Raw genomic sequence first — 19,158 nt, 5'->3', positions numbered from 1 at the left:
TCTCTCTGCGTGTCTCCTTCCCCCTCCTCTCTCTCTCTCTCTCTCCCCTCATTTCCTCCCCCTCTCTTCCTCCCCCTCTCTCTATCTGCTTCACTCCCTCTCTCTATCTGCCTCTCTCTTTGTGTCTGTCGCTCTCTCCCTCTCACTCACTCCCTCTCTCTCTCTGCCTCTCTCTTTCTCTCTCTGTCTCTCTCTCTCATCGTATTGATTACGGTTAGACGCATGACTCACCAGTAAGTAAGTACCGCCAACTGATTGATGGCAATCTTTCTCCGCCCGTGATACGCTATATTGCCACGTTCTTTATCAGTGTGTCAAAGCAATAAATGACAATTTATTCCAATTCCAATTTTGCGAAAGCAGTTTTCATTTGAACTCTTTTTTTTATATACGCGACCAATATATAAATTCATATTGGGTATACAATTTCCATCGACGAATTAAAGCTGTTCTCCTTATTTAAGACGAACCCGAAAACACGAAATTGTTTTCTCAACCGAAAAATGTTAGTTTTACAAAAATATATTTTTCATGACATATAGCATCTGTAGAGAGTATATTTAAAATTTAATAGATTTAAAAACGTGAAAACAAATTAATTTTATTTAAACAAATCCCAACCCCCCAAACCCAATACCAGATAGTCGTTCCATAAAGTTCTACACGATCATGCAAGCTCGGTCGTTCGTGTTTATGGTAAACCTTACCAAGTATGTTCTTCCCTCCCTCGATGTCCAATACCAATCCTTACATCCCACAAACAACTCATCTTCATCCACAGATGGCGAGACAAGTAGGAACTCACTTGGAGTTTCCGCCAGCGGAAGGACAATAATGACAGGGGTGCTGCGTCTCACCACGGGCACTACTTCTTCAAACCGATATTCCTCCGCAGGATGTGATTACAGTGTCCACAAACGGAAACACCTTCCGCTACGTCAGTTTTACGTGATGGTGGTCCCTACGACGTCGTGGTGTCGAGCGGCGCCCTCCGTTAAACGCAGACACCAGATTCGATAGAACTGCGCCACGACTTGCTGTGATGGTACGAAGAGCGACCGTGCAGCGAACATTTACAGATACAATTATCGTCGTGGTGGCTTCCGTCTGTTGTCAGTCACAGGTGGATTAGTTACAAGTATAACGACTATACCCATTCTGTATAGACAACACTGAAAGTATACAAAAAGGCGCGCTCGCTTGACCAACAAAAAACAATCCACACATGCATACCATCCCTCTTGTTGAAAGAATTGATTTACATTGATTTAAAGGTGCACTGATATACAGCAATTCCCACGGGCTTGTTTTTGCCGTTGTGATTGGGTTTTTTCCGTGATTACCCGGATGATATCCCAGAAATCTCGACTACTTCGTGACCTGTGATGCGCTAACAATAAGGGAATTTCTCACTTTTATTGATAGCATAAGGGCATATGAACACATTTCATCAACAAAATGCAGTTGGAAATAATAAGCAACTGTAGGTATCTTTTATTGGTAGCATCGGTGATGGTGACAAAGTTTTAAAAGTCACTTCTTGGTATTTTACGATTTTCGATTTCATTGTTCTGACTAAACAAGCTAAACATTTCACATGAGCATTGCATATTTTATCGTGTGTATATGCTTTGTTCAATGTAAAAAAATGACTAAAATTATCACTTGGGTAATTTATTAAACGCCTTAATATTCATTTATTTTACAAATTGACTGAAACATCCATCCATGTATTTTATTGTGGTAACGAATTCCAGTTTTTTTCACGTTTAATTTCATCACGCAGTGACTGAAACTGAAAGAAAACGAAAGTAAATGTACATAATTTTTAATATATTTTTTGCTTTTAATCCTAGCATAATTAGTCTATTGTGGTGCTTTAAGCCCTTCAGAACGTCGTATTAATTTCAAGTCAATCTGTTAAATATATGGACAGATTTTTCAGTCTATTTGTAAAATGACAGAAATACTTAAAAATGGACATTTTATAAATTGCCTGAAAGAATCACATCTTACATATTGTAACATAAACACACCTGTGTTACAACCCTTAATGTACAAATTACTCTTAATGTAAAGATGTTTTACATTAAGGGTTCCAGGTTGTTACTCTTAATGTAAAGAAAATATATTACGAGTTAACACGTGACCCTTAATGTAAAAGTTTGTACATTAAGAGTAATGTGAACATTAAAGGTTGCAACACGCCTCAAACGAAAAGGCTTGTGAAAACAACGACTAAGTGTTGACTCTGTCTCGCATTGAAACTTCCCAACGAAAACGTAGAGGATCAAGAATGATTCTATTCAATGAATTAATAAATTTTGCAAATATAGTTTTATCTAAAAGACTAGGGAATTACCTTGTTCGGGGAATATCCACATTTAGAAAATACATCATACACCTCCAGCTGTACAAAGAAACTTGTTCGATGTCACGTGTCCTTGTAAAAATAATGATGATGATGTTGATGATCGTTTCAAATATATATAGCAGTTCCGGATATTATGACTTGTGGTTGTTTCTCAACTGATCACGTAAGTTTGTTTCAAGTGTTTCACAAAGGTGTCAAGTCTACATGATCAGCTGAGATAGGACGCGGGACGGTTCGACGGTTCTTTAAACAAATCCTTTGAGTTAGAAAACAATCAGCAATTAATCAACGTATTATCGGCTAATCTAAAATTAAAAGTAACAAAAATAAAATTTAAGTACAGCTGCATGTATGTTGTTTTTAAATGGGCGCTTCACACCCAAATATGGGCCTACACATGTAAACACTTACTTTGACAAATCCACGGTGCAAGATAACAGTCATTTATAAATCAACCGTTACGTATTTTCGATTGAGCTTTTGATGGATGATTGTGTTAACTCTACCGATCATTCCTCTCTTGCTGCGCTGTCACGAACAGATTACATAAACTACATTTCACCCCACTTCAAACCTGGACTGAGATTGAAGACATACCCCAGACACAAGAAATGCCAAATGGGAACATTTGTCAGGTAATCTGCTTGACGCTAGCACTTATCATACCTGTACTAAATTCATTAACTGAGCATCAAGTGAAAGACGACACAAGTATAGGGTTATACCAGAAAACGTGGATGACAACAAGGGAGTAGCAATAATTATTGTATTATCCACGCAATCCGAAATCCGAAAATGCTTTCACTGCAGGGATACTTTTGTCTCAAACTATAACCATCATGGGTGTTTCCAAATAACAACATCCGATGAGCTTCCAACGTTCGCATTGTCTGTTAAATAAATTAATTAACATGCGCCATTTGCGATATCAAAATCATCATAGATCACGGGCAACCAATCAGTGTTCAGAAAGGCGTATAAATATTGCCTCAAAGTTTGTTTACGATGTCCTTACAGACGGTAGTCCAGTCTCTTGTCACTCTCAGTAAATTAACTCACGGCAGCTAGTGTGCCCTCGTGGGTAGTGTAAGACGCCAAATTTGAATATCAGCTAGTCCCGCGAAAGCCGAACTCATCATTCGAGTGATTCTGCCGTTGGTACCACGAGCGCCGAATCGATGAATGCGATGAACCGTGAATACATAGCGTTTTATGATATAAACGAGGTGATACATAATATCAACTAATAATAATTTATACAGATCACGAGGTTATCAACTTACAGGCAGTGAGTCTACTCTCGATGCGGATGTGTTTACAAATAAAGCGCTCAAAAAGATATAAAAAAACAACAACAAAAACTATTGTGTTTACAGCTGTATCTAGAGAGTCTACTCACGATGTGGATGTGTTTACACATAAAGCGCATGTTTTAGAAGATCGAACATTGAGAAAAGATTTCAAATGCCGGGAAGAAGCCAGAGACGAGTGCCCCTTTGAACCTCACTTTGCAACAGTGATCCCACTGATATGCCATCGTCATAGTCCTTCTGTACAGGGGTGTTTCAAAACTACAGGTATTATTGTTGGTATCGCCCACATCAAAACATATTTCGATTTTGTCGACTGTTTTGTTTACACAATCAGCACGTAGGTCGAATTTCGATATCCCAACCACTCGAACCTAAATTGTCAATTGTAGCAACGCCCACCCAATTTTCCAAAACCAAAACCAATGGGAAACAAATAGAAATGGCCTTACCTCATTGAGCATTGACACGCGAATTTGCTCTTAGCTGTTGTGACAAGAATACGAATCCATGGTAACGCCCTTCGAATTAAATATGGTTTCTCGTAAAAGGCTGATGTAATTGATTTTTTCGATGAAAATAGAAGGAAACTATTAAGTACGTCAACTACGTCATATGTTCATAGACAGATGGACATTAAGACATGAGCGGATACATTAGAGGACTGGCGGCCTACTCGCTGGTGATATCCCGCCCACGTCATTGTTTAAATGTGAATGTAACTTTAAACTTTATGTCGGAGATAGATCGAAACAGTGTATGGCCAATCGCACGAAATGTTAAAGATCGCAATCACGTTGTACACCAGGGTGTCGTTGTACAATGTGATTTTAGCGCTAAGGTGATACCTTAACATAGACTTACGTCAGTCGTAGTGCTAAGGTGATCCTAACTCCCATACCTTAACATAGACCTACGTCAGTCGTAGCGCTAAGGTTGTTTTGTACAACGGCACCCTGGTCCTTCAACTTTACTTTTGGAATACGTTTTTTAAATTATTCAAATAATTTAAATATTTAATTATTCAATTCATAAAATACCGTGTGCCAAAAGTATGATTGACGGTCTATATAAGAGGAGCAGATAACACGTTCATGGCGGAGGGTAGCTAGTAGTTAAACCGTTCGCTTGTAAGTCCTGGGTTCGAATCCCTGGGATCCATGTGTAAAATTGCCCAATGCAGCGTTAAAGCAAATCCCTGAAACAATGTAGCTTCATGTGAGAATGAGACAAGAACTAAACTATCACCACGGGGGGTTAATTTTCCTGGCGATACTTTGACACATGTGAAAGGTTGCAGACTTCTTTGTAGTCATCACAGTGTGATGCTGCAATGTGGATAGTGTCTGTCAGTTGCTTAAGTAAACACATGTACGACTTCATACAGCTTGATAAAGGTGTAATAATCTACTTCGAAACGTCACTGTATGCAATACACTAGAAGTTGTTATCCAGAAGTGTTTTTACTTACTCGCCAACTTCTAGTATGCCAATCAAAGATGTCTCTTGCTTGTCGCGTTAATTTAAGAAATAATCCTAGTGATTGATAGCATGAGCCGACAAGGTTAGGGTTCGATCAGCGGCCGCGTCATACCAACAGACGTTAAAAGATGGTACTTCTTGTTACCCTGTCTGACGCTCGGTATTAAGGGGCTAAAACAAGGACTGGTCGGCTCGGAGTCAGTCTACTGTGTCTGAGTGGGGTATTCATGTTAAACTGCGGCATGGTATCTCAGTCTGCGGCATGGTCTAGCACTATAAATCAGCATCAGTTCGGACTAGTACAAGCAGCCACACACACACGTGTATGCACGTCGCTATAGAAGTGCAACAATCTTGGACGTGACGTTAAACCCCATTTCACCTCACCTCACCTCAATGACATCCAATCAGTCAGGTCATATTTTGTTACAGACAGACGGTTTATTCAGTATGTAAGGCCATATGGCCCATAGTACAGTTCATGAAAATAAACGTGATATTGAACATACCATAATATATAATTATTCACCTTAGTCTAAATGACATGGAAGTTATGGGGAGATATTTAAGTTAACAAAGACCTAACAATCGAGATGTATCTTTTAATACAGTGGAATATTTTGGAAATTATTGCCACAGATCCGTCGTTCGTCTCGGAAAAGACAAAAGCAAATTCCTAGTAGCTCGTTAGTTAATCGCATAGTATCCGTCCGATATTGTATATGTGGAGATATCGGAGTTCCTCTAATACGATAGGTATAGACAACGGTGTTCTCCTTAAACGATACGTGGAGATTCGACTAATTTTCGACTGATGTGGTCCAAGCAACGAAGATTGTTAATTTCAAAATAAAACAGTTTAAATTCTTCTTTTAAATAAAAATGAATAATTATTGGTTTTCTCCCAATTGGAGAAGACATGCGAAGACTTGACTAACTCAAGTTGTTGATGCTGTCGGGGGTAGGTTTTCGTTTCGTTGATCCAACTCCTACTCAAAAGACGGCGATGTGCAGCCAACTGATACTTCTTGCTGGCGAGGTCCGCCAGTTGTCATCACATCAAAGCTGGCAAAGATACAGAAATAATCATTTAATCATCAGATAATCTTTGAAATGGCAATCCCAAAGGGAAACGACATGAATTTCTTCTCAAATACATTTCTTGTAACGTTTTCTTAATTTCTACCGGTTGTTGTCGCTAGGACTTTTACAATTTCTAATCAGTCTAGTGGCATTGCAAAGTAATGTACTGGTTTTATGATGATCAAATGGAACGGGTTTTGTTTGAAACTGTGTAATGACTTGAATAATTAGCAGTCCAGGTAGTCTAGCTCAGAGTTGGGGCAATAGAATTGTCGTGCCCTTAGCAACATTTACAGAAAAGTGTATCTCCCACACCATGCCAGACCCGTGAAGATCCGGGGTAGAATAGGTCTTCAGCAACCCATACTTGCCGTAAAAGGCGACTATGCTTGTCGTAAAAGGCGACTAACGGGATCGTGGGGTCAGGCTCGCTGACTTGGTTGATGCATGTCATAGATCCCAATTGCGTGGATCGATGCTCATGATATTAATCACTGGATTGTCTGGTCCAGACTCGATTATTTACAGACCGCCGTCATATAGCTGGAATATTGCTGATTGCGGCGTTAAACAACAAACCAACAAACCAACCATGCCAGGAACTGCAATGAGAAACACTCAGTATTTCAGTTATATCACCGCCTCAGTAATTCAGCTTTATCAACGCCTCAGTATTTCAGTTATAACACCGCCTCAGTATTTCAGTTATATCACCGCCTCAGTATTTCAGTTATATCACCGCCTCAGTATTTCAGTTATAACACCGCCTCAGTATTTCAGTTATATCAACGCCTCAGTATTTCAGCTATATCAGTATTTCACATGGGTTTCGTATGCATGGAGATGCATAATGCATTGTTTTTGTATTATATAGAAGTGAATATACTTGAATATTGAATCACAATACTGAATCGGATATTGCCCATAGAAGCAGACTAGTGTTTGCCACGTGTGGATATTCATTATCTTATCTTCTTTGGGTTTCAGTTATCAATGTATTTTCATTTTATTCTGCTGGTTCTATTGTCAATGAGTCCCTGTTGACGTAATAAAAGTCAAAATATGTTCCCAGGGCCGCTGATACAAATGTACGTAAACGATTGATTCTAGAACCCAACCAGTAAGGTATTAATTACGCTCCAGCTTTTGGCTCTCTTGACACACCAGGTCTGCTCGGTATACGATATTATCCTTTCATTTCTTTTCTAATTCAGCCTATGTCTACTTTCGCAATAGAGCCTGTTGTCAGAGGAATATATTAACAGCTATGTATTGACCGTGAATTAGTGATTACTTCACAGGAATCACCGAAACAGCAATCGGCGTCGAGCTGATGGAATGAAATACAAGAAGAAAACCTGTAGAATGGTCGTGAACCGACCCATTGGTAGCGTTCATCAGTAAAAACCGACACGGAAGCGACAAAAAATGGCCGAAGTTACGACTGTGGAAAACAGAACGAGCGAGCATGTCTGGGGCAAGCAGTCCTTCAGTGTTCCAGGTCAAATCGTACATCGGAACCTCCTCCACCCACAGTCTTGGGAAGAGTGCCCTTTCCAATCGGGTTCTTATTGTAATGCATCGTCATTTAAAACTTGTGAAGGTTGAACAATGTGAAGTCATTGCAGAAGCGATCCAGCGGCCCCGACTTCAAGCACTGATGAAGATTGAGTATACAATGTTAATATATTAGGACTGTGAGACTTTTGAAAAACACTCTGGTTACAGTGCATACAACCTTTTTATAAAACTAGCCAATAAAGATATGGTATGTACTTTATAGAAATTAGGATTTGTGACCGGTCAAGCATACTTCTATCCCTGTTTCCTTGTTTAATAAGCTTTAGAAGTTAAGTGACTGGATTTGCTTAAACGCTACTGTGTACATATTGTCAGCAAGGTCACGATGGATCAGTAGAAGGAATGCCAAGCGTGATGCTTGTCTTACATTAATTTTACAATCCAGCCTAGTTCGGCAAGGATGGAAACTGGATTTTTATTGTCAGTCAACACCCTTCAATTGCCTCGGGAAGACGGCCAACATGGGGAAGTTGCCCAGATTGCCGCCAGTGACATTTACGCACTGGACCAGACATACACATGGACGATCACATGACCCGGACACGTCACTTGATGGATATAATCGACAAACACTAAACTATGAGTGACGTACGAAACTAATCATGTACATTAAACGTGTTTAAGCAGAACTAATAGTGCTATTCGCCCAAATCGTTTATTTCCGCCAGGTTATGGAAGGCGGTTCAGCAGGTTGAAATGTTCGTGATGACGTTCAATTGCTGTCAGGATGCTAGATGTTATCCGAGTCCCACTGGAAGGCATTCCATCACTGACCAACGCTGGATATTTGTCAAACAAGTCCCCAACTTCCGCTCAATAAATGACAAAGTGGTTGGTTGGTTGATTGTGATGTCTCCGTTGTGATACTTACCTGGAAGGATAGAGCGAATCGAGGTGGCATGTCACGACACGGAACTGGACCGTTTCGTCCTCTCTTGAACCCAAACCGGAAGTGCTGTCAAAGTAGCGGAAGTAGCTAATTGTTACCTTTATTGTCACAATTAATCGCTTCCTGTCAGAGCAGTATATTTCTTTGGGTTTTCTCGTCTATATTTAGTTGGGTTGGTCATTGTTTACTATTTGTGGCATCACCGGCTAATCGCCTTATTAGGTGGCTATAAATACGGTGTACAAACAACAAACAACCCGTTATCCCTGCTCTGTCGGTTATTTTCATCATAATTACTTGAAAAACAACATGAGTGATTTGTTCTTGGCAGGACAGCTTTACCACAAGCCGGTTGATGTTGTGCTGTGGTAGATGTAGCGCTGTGTCGTGGTAGATGTAGCGTGGTGTCGTGGTAGATGTTGTGTCGTGGTAGATGTAGCGTGGTGTCGTGGTAGATGTTGTGTCGTGGTAGATGTTGTGTCGTGGTAGATGTAGCGTGGTGTCGTGGTAGATGTAGCCTTGTGTCGTGGTAGATGTTGTGTCGTGGTGAAATGTAATGTGTTGCGTGCAAGATGGTGTGTGGTATCGATGTAGATGTAGCGTGGTCTTGTGGTAGTTGATGTGTGTAGTCGTGGCAGATGTTGCATGGTTGCATCTCACACTCTTTCTCACTCTTTCTCTTTCTCTCTCTCGTTCCCCCTCTCTCTTTTCCATCTATTTCTTTCTCCCTCACTCTTTCTCTCTGTCTCTTTCTCTCTCACTGTTTTTCTCTCTCTTTCTCTCTCTTTCTCTCTCTTTCTCTCTCTCCCTTTTCTATCTCTTCCTTTCTCCCTCACTCTTTCTCTCTCATTGTTTTTTCTCTCTCTTTCACAGCAAGAATACTCCCTCACCTACAGTACTTTTAGTTTTCCAAACTACGAGGACAACATGCCGAAAATAGATAATATATATTCCAGGGCATTTGTCAAACTTTGACATACACGAGCCATGCGATTACACAGAGACTAATTCCTACATTCTCAAGCAAAAACAGTAACCAGTGATTGAAAATAATTTCATGGTTTGCCCTCAAAGCATATAAACTAGGCCATGTCTGCATAATATTGCAATCGTTCACGACAAGAAACACTTCATCCGTATACATCTATTCTCTCAGGGGAAATATGCTCCTTATACTAAGACATAAAACCGTTAACATGTTTATGTATGTTGCATGAAGACGAGAGTGCCCAGGTCTGGCAGTGACCCCAATGCTTCGTGAGTCTACAAGGTTTTGGGGCGTGCCCAAGGGACGCAACTCTGCACAGCGAATTGCGGCGCCTCAGACGACTCAGGCCACCCGTTGCCCAGTTGGATTGTGCTTGTTATGTCATTGTGGTGAAACATGCATACGTCTGGACCCGTACAAGCACACGCACACATACACACACACGCACGCACACACGCACGCACTATCACTATGTGCATCAATATCGAACGCGCCGTTAAACCCTACTTCCCCTCACCTCACCTGCTAAACTATCTCCTCACTGTGGTTTCTGAGACGATAAGGGTCGGTGGGGTAACATAGCGGTTCACGCCATCGTTCCTCACGCCGAAGTACCGGGTTCGATTCCCCATACCGATATGTCAAGCTCTATTGTGACGTCGCAGTGATGTTGCTGGAATACTGCTGAAAGCGACGCAATACCTAAACCACTCACTCACTCTGAGAACATAATGTATTTTCCACACTTTGAATCTTATCTTTTACTTTAAGAGAACTCTCAGTTGTACATTTACATGCAATTGACTTTTTGCTTACCGTGATAATAATATCAAATATCGACGTGATCGTCAGCTTGAGAAAAATGTTCGCTGTCAAAATGTCCTACAGCACTGGCCGTTAATTTAATGGGAAAAACATTTGGTATCATCTTAAAGCTGACACACAAATCTAAAACGACTGTCTCTCGTGGCCGGTTAATTTGGAGGTGTCGAAATACGATCTTTTTTCTTCACCTTTTAATTTCCGCTAAAACCTTATATTATCAAAACATAATTCAGTTAAAAAATATACATGTATCAAATGGGCCTGTTGAGAGGAATTGTATCCCGCTTTGAAATCAACACCGATGGCGTGATCTTGAAGCGGTGCACGTGAGGCATTGGGATATTGGGTATAGTAGACCCTCATCTATTCAACATTACTGTCAACACGTTATTAAAAAAGCCTCTCTTAATTCGCCAGGGACATTTTTTTAAGTGAGGTGTATGAATTATCCATGTAAGTTATAAAGTTTGCAGATTGTGAACATCTAGGCATGGTAACTCGAAAATATGTAAAAGATTTCTGGATTTAGTTAAAAAATTTAATTGCACAGAATCTGCATGAAAACAATTTGAAACATTTTTCTAAAATATTTTATAAATTGTTGAGGAAAACCTAGAATATACCAAGTTGATTTTTTTTATTTGATTTATTTTTGACTAGCTGATACCTAACCAGATCTTGTTCTGAGGCTGTTCGGTGATTCGAATAGAATGAAGCTAAAAATAGCCGTCCAATGAAATCACGAGCGAGAGAAATTAAGTGGGGCGAAAGGGTCGAGGGTGTGTATCATCAAGTCGGAGATAGACTACACTGGATTATCGAGGATAAGCTGTGATTCCTGAAACTATAAAACTGGTCAAAACAAAGTACATGTATGCCGAGTATGTTTTCTGTGCAATTTAAAACGGAAAGAACTGTTGCTAAATTTGATTATCTCTATTTAGCCATCACAGCAGTTAATCTGTTGGTCAAATATTACCTACTGAAAATATTTTCAATTGAAAATCAAACATTTGATAAATCAAGTGAGGGGTACAGTTTCTGTTGCCCCACAGTTTAGAACTTTTAAAATCTTTTCTACCCCTGTCACAATTGAACTTAAATACTATTACAACATTACCTCCTACGAAACACGTGTATGTCATACTCTTGATGACCAGTTGACCCATAACCTCCCATTGATAACATGCTCCTCACTGAATACCTACACAATCTCACGTTCGGCTATTTCCGTCAAGCCCGTAAAAGACACTGGTTATGCCAGCGCCCTCTGTTGGCAGATGGTATACCCACATAATAATGCGAACATCAACCAATACAATATAGCCTCATTGTTGTTTTATTTCAACACTTTTCCATTAACCTCGTCCGGATAATAACTCATTGGTCTTTTGTATAGACCAAGAAAATGAAAACACGGAATCGTGGAAATACGGATTTCATTATCTGCTCAGAGCTTTAGCCTTTCTATATGTTGACGGTAAGATAACAAACAATAGTTCTACCATGCATGAAAAACAGGCTTAAGTTCTACAGCAACACTTGAATACTGATAATGCTTTTCATGAAAAGAAGCAATTTATTTTTCAGACAAGCAAACGCTTAGATCGAGGCTAATCATAACGGTTGTAAACTTCTCGCTGGTCTGAACATGTCTAAGCTTTCCTAATGCTCCGCCAGACAGTGAAGAGGCGATCTACCCCCTGCTGATAGAATCCGGGCGCTCTGTAATATGACAGGGGATTTAACATAATCCTACCAGGACACTGTTTAGGACCCACGCTTGTAAAGAGCAGTAACTCCTTAGGTCAATCATACAGACTTATACCGCCAATCATAAAGACCCAGGCCAAACTAGTTATGATCTGATATGATATCGATTAAGTCAATCACTGCACAAACCGATCTTCATTATTTTATAGGCTTGGCCTGGCGGCTCAACTCCGTGACCTGGTCTCATTCGGATTGTCCGGATTATTGTAAACAGACTCATCAACGAGTCATTCTTGCTTGGTACCGCGAAGGAACCAATCGAGAAATCTATCTATCATGCTACTCAAGTGAAATCTATCGCCGGCACTGGCGGGTGATGTGTTTGTGAGATATGTTCACACAGATTGCCGAGAACGAGAAAGAGTTTTGCAAGTATGGACATGTTGGCATTTTGGTAACAGTAAGGTGCAAGGTTGAGTGAGTGAGTTGGCTTTAACGCCGCCTTTAACAGTATTCCAGTTATATCACGGCGTGACAGCTTAATGTGGAAGGAAAGCCCCAAGTGATGCAGGTCTCAGACGTTTACCACTTCGGTGAAACCCATGAGCACGGGTATGGTGCTGACAAACCTACAAACGTAATTGGGGCGAACCGGGATTCGAACCCACAATCATAGGTTTCTGTCGTGCCCAAGGGACGCAACTCTGCACAGCGAATCGCGGCGCCTTAGACGACTGGGGCACCCGTGCCGCCTAAGGTGCAAGAGATAAAGAAAGCAATAGCATACTTTCGTTACTGAGGCTGAGTAAACCCTACATCCACTCACTGCCTTCTCTGTAGTCAGCAATATTCCAGGTATGTCTTAGGGACATGTAAATAATCAATGATCCGGACTGCAAGGTATTGTCCGATAGATCACACAGTGTAACCCTCCGACGTATCCACTTGCCATGTGCAAGGCAATGCAATGGTTCAAATAAGTTGCAGCAGTAATAATTGATAATATTTCAGTCACTGTGGAATGGCAGGAATTCGGTTATTTCAATATTCCGTCTTCACTTGGCAAGTAGATAAGACGCGAGTCAGTCGTCTAAGGTCTTGCCAAACCCTGTGTCGCTCTTATAAAGGTTTAGCCAGTGTTTTTTAAACTGTTCCATCCTGAAACTTCTCGAACGATCAAGTCTGTTGTGGTTGTGAACAAACAGGGGAGGTAACTCTAATCACATTTCCTGTAATAATTTGGCTACTAAAATTTACCAACGCTTCCCTCTGTTGCTGCCACATATCAATAACAATCACTGCTACTCTGACAGGTTCCTTCTTCGGGTCTAATTTAAGGGAATGAATTTTAAAAATGTTGACAGGAGATGATTCTGTACAGAGTAGTTTTGAAAGGTCTGAGAGTGACTGATTTGCTCTACATTACATATTTTCAGTTGCGCACGGCGACCTTATTTTTGAAGTGTTGGCTCGACAAACCGACACATGGGTTCGAGTCCCCTACGTGTGTTCAAATTAAAAAGCCGATGTCTAGTGTACTGCTGTAGTAAAACATCACCAGCTCACAATATTCATGTGTGACTAATCGATCGTCAAAACGCATCATGCACCAACTCCCTCCCCCACCTCCGATCACCACCCCATCAGACAACACCCACCACCTACCACGCACACATACACCCCTAGAATGAAAGAATACGGACTTGTACCCAAGATGGCCTCGCCTCAGCTCGGCTTGGCCCAAGTCCTCTGGGAACTATCTTCTCTCACGTCCCTAGGCCTGATAACATTGCCCTTGCTAATACATAAGTGTCCCCTTCATTACCCGCGACGTCGCCGGTTTGTTTATCGGCCGTCGGCTAATTTATGGTTAAGCATCTTTAAGAGCATCCCACCGACCGCAATCAAATCAGTCGATGAGATGACGTAATGCTTGCCTGACGTGATGGCCTTGTTTACTACTGGCGATAAATAATGCCCGCCGACTCAGGGCTGTGTGAGTCATTGTGGGATCATAGCGTATACCTAGTTACATGAAGGATGGTTCAGTTTAAAGGTCATTTCTCTATCCTGATCTATTTTTAATAAGTATGAGATTTGGCTTTAAAACATATGAAGTTCTTTAAAAAGTTTACGTTATTGGTTATGAAAGATATATGGAATACTAGAAGGGACACTGTCGCTTTGTCGCCCTTACAAAAACAAGTGAAAAGTGCCACAATTAACTGAAGCTCGACAATGTGACATTTGGACGCGATATTTGAATGAAATGTCACATTGACGCGTTTTTTGTAAATATGACACTTTTGGCTTGTTTTTTAAAGGGCGACAATGCGACAATGACCCTTCTAGGATTCCATAAAGATGTCATTGTTGGTAGGTCAACACCTCAGTGTGGGGTCAGCTGGTCAGGTCATTCCAGAAAGTGTATGGTAGACATTCAGAAGAATTTACTTTATATGATACTTTTCTTGTCAATTCTATCCAATACTATTACCTTTGTACATACACCTCCTTGCTCGATCCGTGAAATTCCGAGGTACAATTGGTCTTCAGCAACCCAAGCTTGACGACAGAGGCATCTGACGAGATCGGATGGTCAGGTTCGCTGACTTGGTTGATGCATGTCATCGTATTCCAATTGCGTGGATGGATGCTCATGTTGGTGTCAGGTATCGCCTCTCACTGTTATGATAAAACGGCTATGATACCATACGACGTTATGTAATCCATTTAGAAATATTACAGAAATGGCATCCACATAACCGATGGCGTTGTATGTAAATGAAATGTAATATACTGTTCTCAGTATAAAGGGTCACGCGAGGACATGTGTTCTACTTCCACCGGGGGACAATGAGAGACGAGTGTCTTGTGGTAAGGTATTGCTGAAATATTGTTAAATGCGACGTAAAATCCTACTCAATCAATTTCGGTTCAAATCAGTCCTTTGCCATATATCAAATCAAGCGCCAATTGCCCATGGTAGAAATTGAAAACAACACCCCCTTCACAGACACCTGGATACGGGCCAGTGGGAAATCCAGCAATTCCAAACCAATGTTCCTTGTCATCTTGCTCAATGTTATCTTCTATGTAATCTGAGAATTAGTACACAATTACACAGTAATAATCTGCCAGTTTCGCACATGGCGCTGCTTGCAACATCGAGCTGTAGACATAGTTGGCTGGATACAAACCATGGAACCACCTCGTCAACATCTGTCTGACACTGAGTAGCCGAGACGTCGTCCCCGCTACTTGATGTCGGTGGCAGTGATGGCTCAGTCATCATAGTCGTTAGATGATTTTAGTGGGTGAGTGAGTTGGGCTTAATGCCGCTTTTTACAGTACTCCAGTACGGGTCAGCCTCATGTGGAAGGAAAGCCTAAGACGTGAACCACTTTGGTGACACACTTGGTGTGTTTTTTACAGTGGCGGAGTGCTCTGTAAACGATATGCTGAATTAACAATAGTGTAGAGGGTAAAACCTTATTAACCCTTCATGATACAATTCCTTCGCAAAGCAGTTTGTAGTTTAAATGTGAAATTAAGCATCAGCAGATTTGGTACAGTGTGTCAAACTCCTGTTTGAGGAAATAGTGAGTGAGTGAGTTGGGTTTTAAGTCACTTTGAACAGTATTCCAGATATATCACGGCATGCCAGCTTAATGTGTGGGGAACTCGAATTTATGCAGGTCTCAGACGTGTACCACCTTGGGGTTCTGTTTGTATGTGTTTACTGTTTGTATGTGTTTACTGTTTGTATGTGTTTACTGTTTGTTGGGGTGTGTTTACTGAATGTGTAAGTGCGTTTTTGGTTGTTGGTGTAGGTCTATAGTTCATTGTGGTGTGCTTACTTTTTGTTGTTGTGCTTTGAATGTTTTTTAGGTGTGTTTAATGTTTATTAAGGTGTATTGAGTGTTTATTGAGGTCTGTTTACTGTTGTTGAAGCGTGTTAAGACTTTGGATAAACGCGTTTTTTTGTTTATTGATGCAGTTTGTCGAAGCGTGTTTCCTGTTTATGGAGGTAGCATGTTTGTTTGTTTAGGAGCATTTATTATTTGTTGAGTTAACTGTGTTGTGTTATTTCCCTTTCTGTTGGTTACAGAATGCTTTCTATATGCAGAAGTGCGTTAAATGTTTTGGTATTGTGTTTTTCATGTTTATTGATGTGTGTTAACGTTGTTTGAAAACCTTTAAGGATGGTGTATATACTGTCAGTGGACTCGTGTTTACTGTTTTTGCACGCGTGTTTGGAGTTGTGTATGCTGGTTTTCTCTTCATTAGGTTGTGTTTACTGTCTGTTGAAGCGTCACCAATGAGGTGTGCTTACTTCGTGCAGAAGTGTGTTTACTGATCGTTAAAGCATGTTTACTGTTAAGGGTTTATTTAAACGTGTACTTGCTTTCTTAGAAGGGTGTAAACATTTGATACAAATAAACACTTGATGACGTCCATGTCAGTGCCTACATAGCTTTTATGTCATGAAGTAAATATTAGTGCTACACATAAAATATATTATATTGATAAATGATTGATCATAGATTTTCATTCTCAATTAATTTTGATAGGAAATGGAAAATTGTTTTATGTTCTCATCTTGTCAAAGGCTAAGCATACTTTGTTGGACAGTCCAAGACATAAAGACTGTGATAATAGCTATCGACAACCCATCCGAAATATCTTTATGATGGAGACGCAAAACCAAGAAGAATGTTCAATTAATTTAGCATGTTTCGTTTTGATGTCAACTGAATGAAAAATAATTATGTAAAGATCACTGGGCCCGTTAACGAATTTTGATTTTGATTAATCCCTTTTCAGGTAAGGCATTCTGGACTGTCAAATTTGGTTGCATCTTTGTGACGATAAGAAATGCTTTGGTTTATTTTTGATCATTCGTAAAGACATCTTTTTTACCATACAGCCCAATGTTGGCCTGGTTCTGGCTGTGTGATGCACTCTGCGTGGTACCTAGCACGACAGACAGTAAGCAGATATATACTGACAGCTCGAGTCAGTAAACGTATCTTTCTCACTGAATCAATGACGATGGACAGACCGCGAGGCACGTACAGGACTCTGGACTGGCAGGACTCTCAAAGCGGGACAACAAAACGATGCGAATGTCTGGGAACAGAACAACTAACGTACATAATGTAACTTAGAACTAATTATCATTCTGGGGTTCTCTCTATGTAGTATATCATACCATGTGGCCACAGCCAATGGGAACCAAGGACTTTCGTGTACTCAAAACGCTAGCAGACTTCGAGAAGAACTGGCTGACCTTGGTTTACCAGAGGTAGCTTCTGTCTTTCCCCGGCTGGCTTTGTATTATATCATACCCAAGCCGTAAATGCCCTGAAAGCACTGCTAGTGTCCACATGGAGTAGTGTCCTAAAATCACTGCTAGTGTCCGCATGGAGTAATGTCATAAAATCATTGCTAGTGTCCGCATGGGATAATGCCCTGAAATCACTGCTAGGGTCCACATACCGTAATGCCCTGAAATCACTGCCAGGGTCCTCATGCCGTAATGCCCTGAAATCACTGCTAGTGTTCGCATACCGTAATGCCCTGAAATCACTGCTTGTGTCCGCATGGAGTAATGCAACGAAATCACTGCTAAGGTTCGCATACCGTAATGCCTTGAAATCACTGCTTGTGTCTGCATGGAGTAATGCCCTGAAATCACTGCTTGGGTTCGCATACTGTAATGCCCTAAAATCACTGCTAGTATCCGTATGGATTTTTGCCCTGAAATCAGTGCTAGTGTCCGCATGGAGTAATGCCCTGAAATCACTGCTAGTGTCTGCATACAGTAATGCCCTGAAATCACTGCTAGTGTCCTCATACCGTAATGCCCTGAAATCACTGCTAAGGTCCGCACACTGTAATGCCCTGAAATCACTGCTAGTGTCCGCATACCGTAATGCCCTGAAATCAGTGTTAGGGTTCGCATACCGTAATGCCCTGAAATCACTGCTAGCGTCTGCATATCGAAATGCCCTGAAATCACTGCTAGTGTCCACATGGGGTAATGCCACGAAATCACTGCTAGTGTCTGCATGGAATAATGCCCTAATATCACTGCTAGTGTCTGCATGGAGTAATGCCCTGAAATCACTGCTGGTGTCCGCATGTAGAAATGACCTGAAATCACTGTATAGTTTTACGCCGCTTTTAGAGCTATTCCAGCAATATCACGACAGGGGACACCAGAAATTGATTAACACATTGTACCCATGTGGGGAATCGAACCCGAGTCTTCGGCGTGAAGAGCGAACGCTTTAACTACTAGGCTATCCCTCCGCCCCTCACTGCTGGTGTCCTCCTGTGGTAATGTCATGAAATAACTGATACTGTCTGCATACCGCTGAATGCGGCGTTAAACATCAAACAGACAAACAAACACCTTGTCATGAAATCACATGAACACATTTGAAAGTTTTATATTCTTAAACTTAATATAATGGCATTACGACACTGTAACTAACTCATTGTGACAATCTACCAGAAGCAAATTGCTTAGGGATGTATTCCTTCAATACTTGCATCTGAACTTGAGATCATAAGGTGCATCCCTCCTTTCCCCATGCGCTGTATCTGACCCTGATGCCAACTACGATGCTCGCCTGAAATAGATCAGCGTGACATAAACAGAATGTGCGCATAGAATATTAACAAATGCTTAAATTGACTTGATGTGCCCAGACAAGAACATAGTTATGTTTAAGTGGGGGTCTCGTAGGTTCAACGATCCTTCCATGATCTCATGGACATTTTGCTTGTCAAACACATGTGCTTCCATCTATGGCGGTTTTTATAGCTGTATGCCTGATTTGCTCTGATCCAGATTGGCATTTGTGCTCATAACCGTCTTATACCAGCGGTGTATATATATTTG

Source organism: Haliotis cracherodii, unplaced genomic scaffold (assembly GCF_022045235.1).
Source record: "Haliotis cracherodii isolate W230 unplaced genomic scaffold, xgHalCrac1.p SCAF_17, whole genome shotgun sequence".
In the NCBI taxonomy this organism is placed as follows: domain Eukaryota; kingdom Metazoa; phylum Mollusca; class Gastropoda; order Lepetellida; family Haliotidae; genus Haliotis; species Haliotis cracherodii.
Note: the sequence above shows the minus strand (reverse complement) of the source record.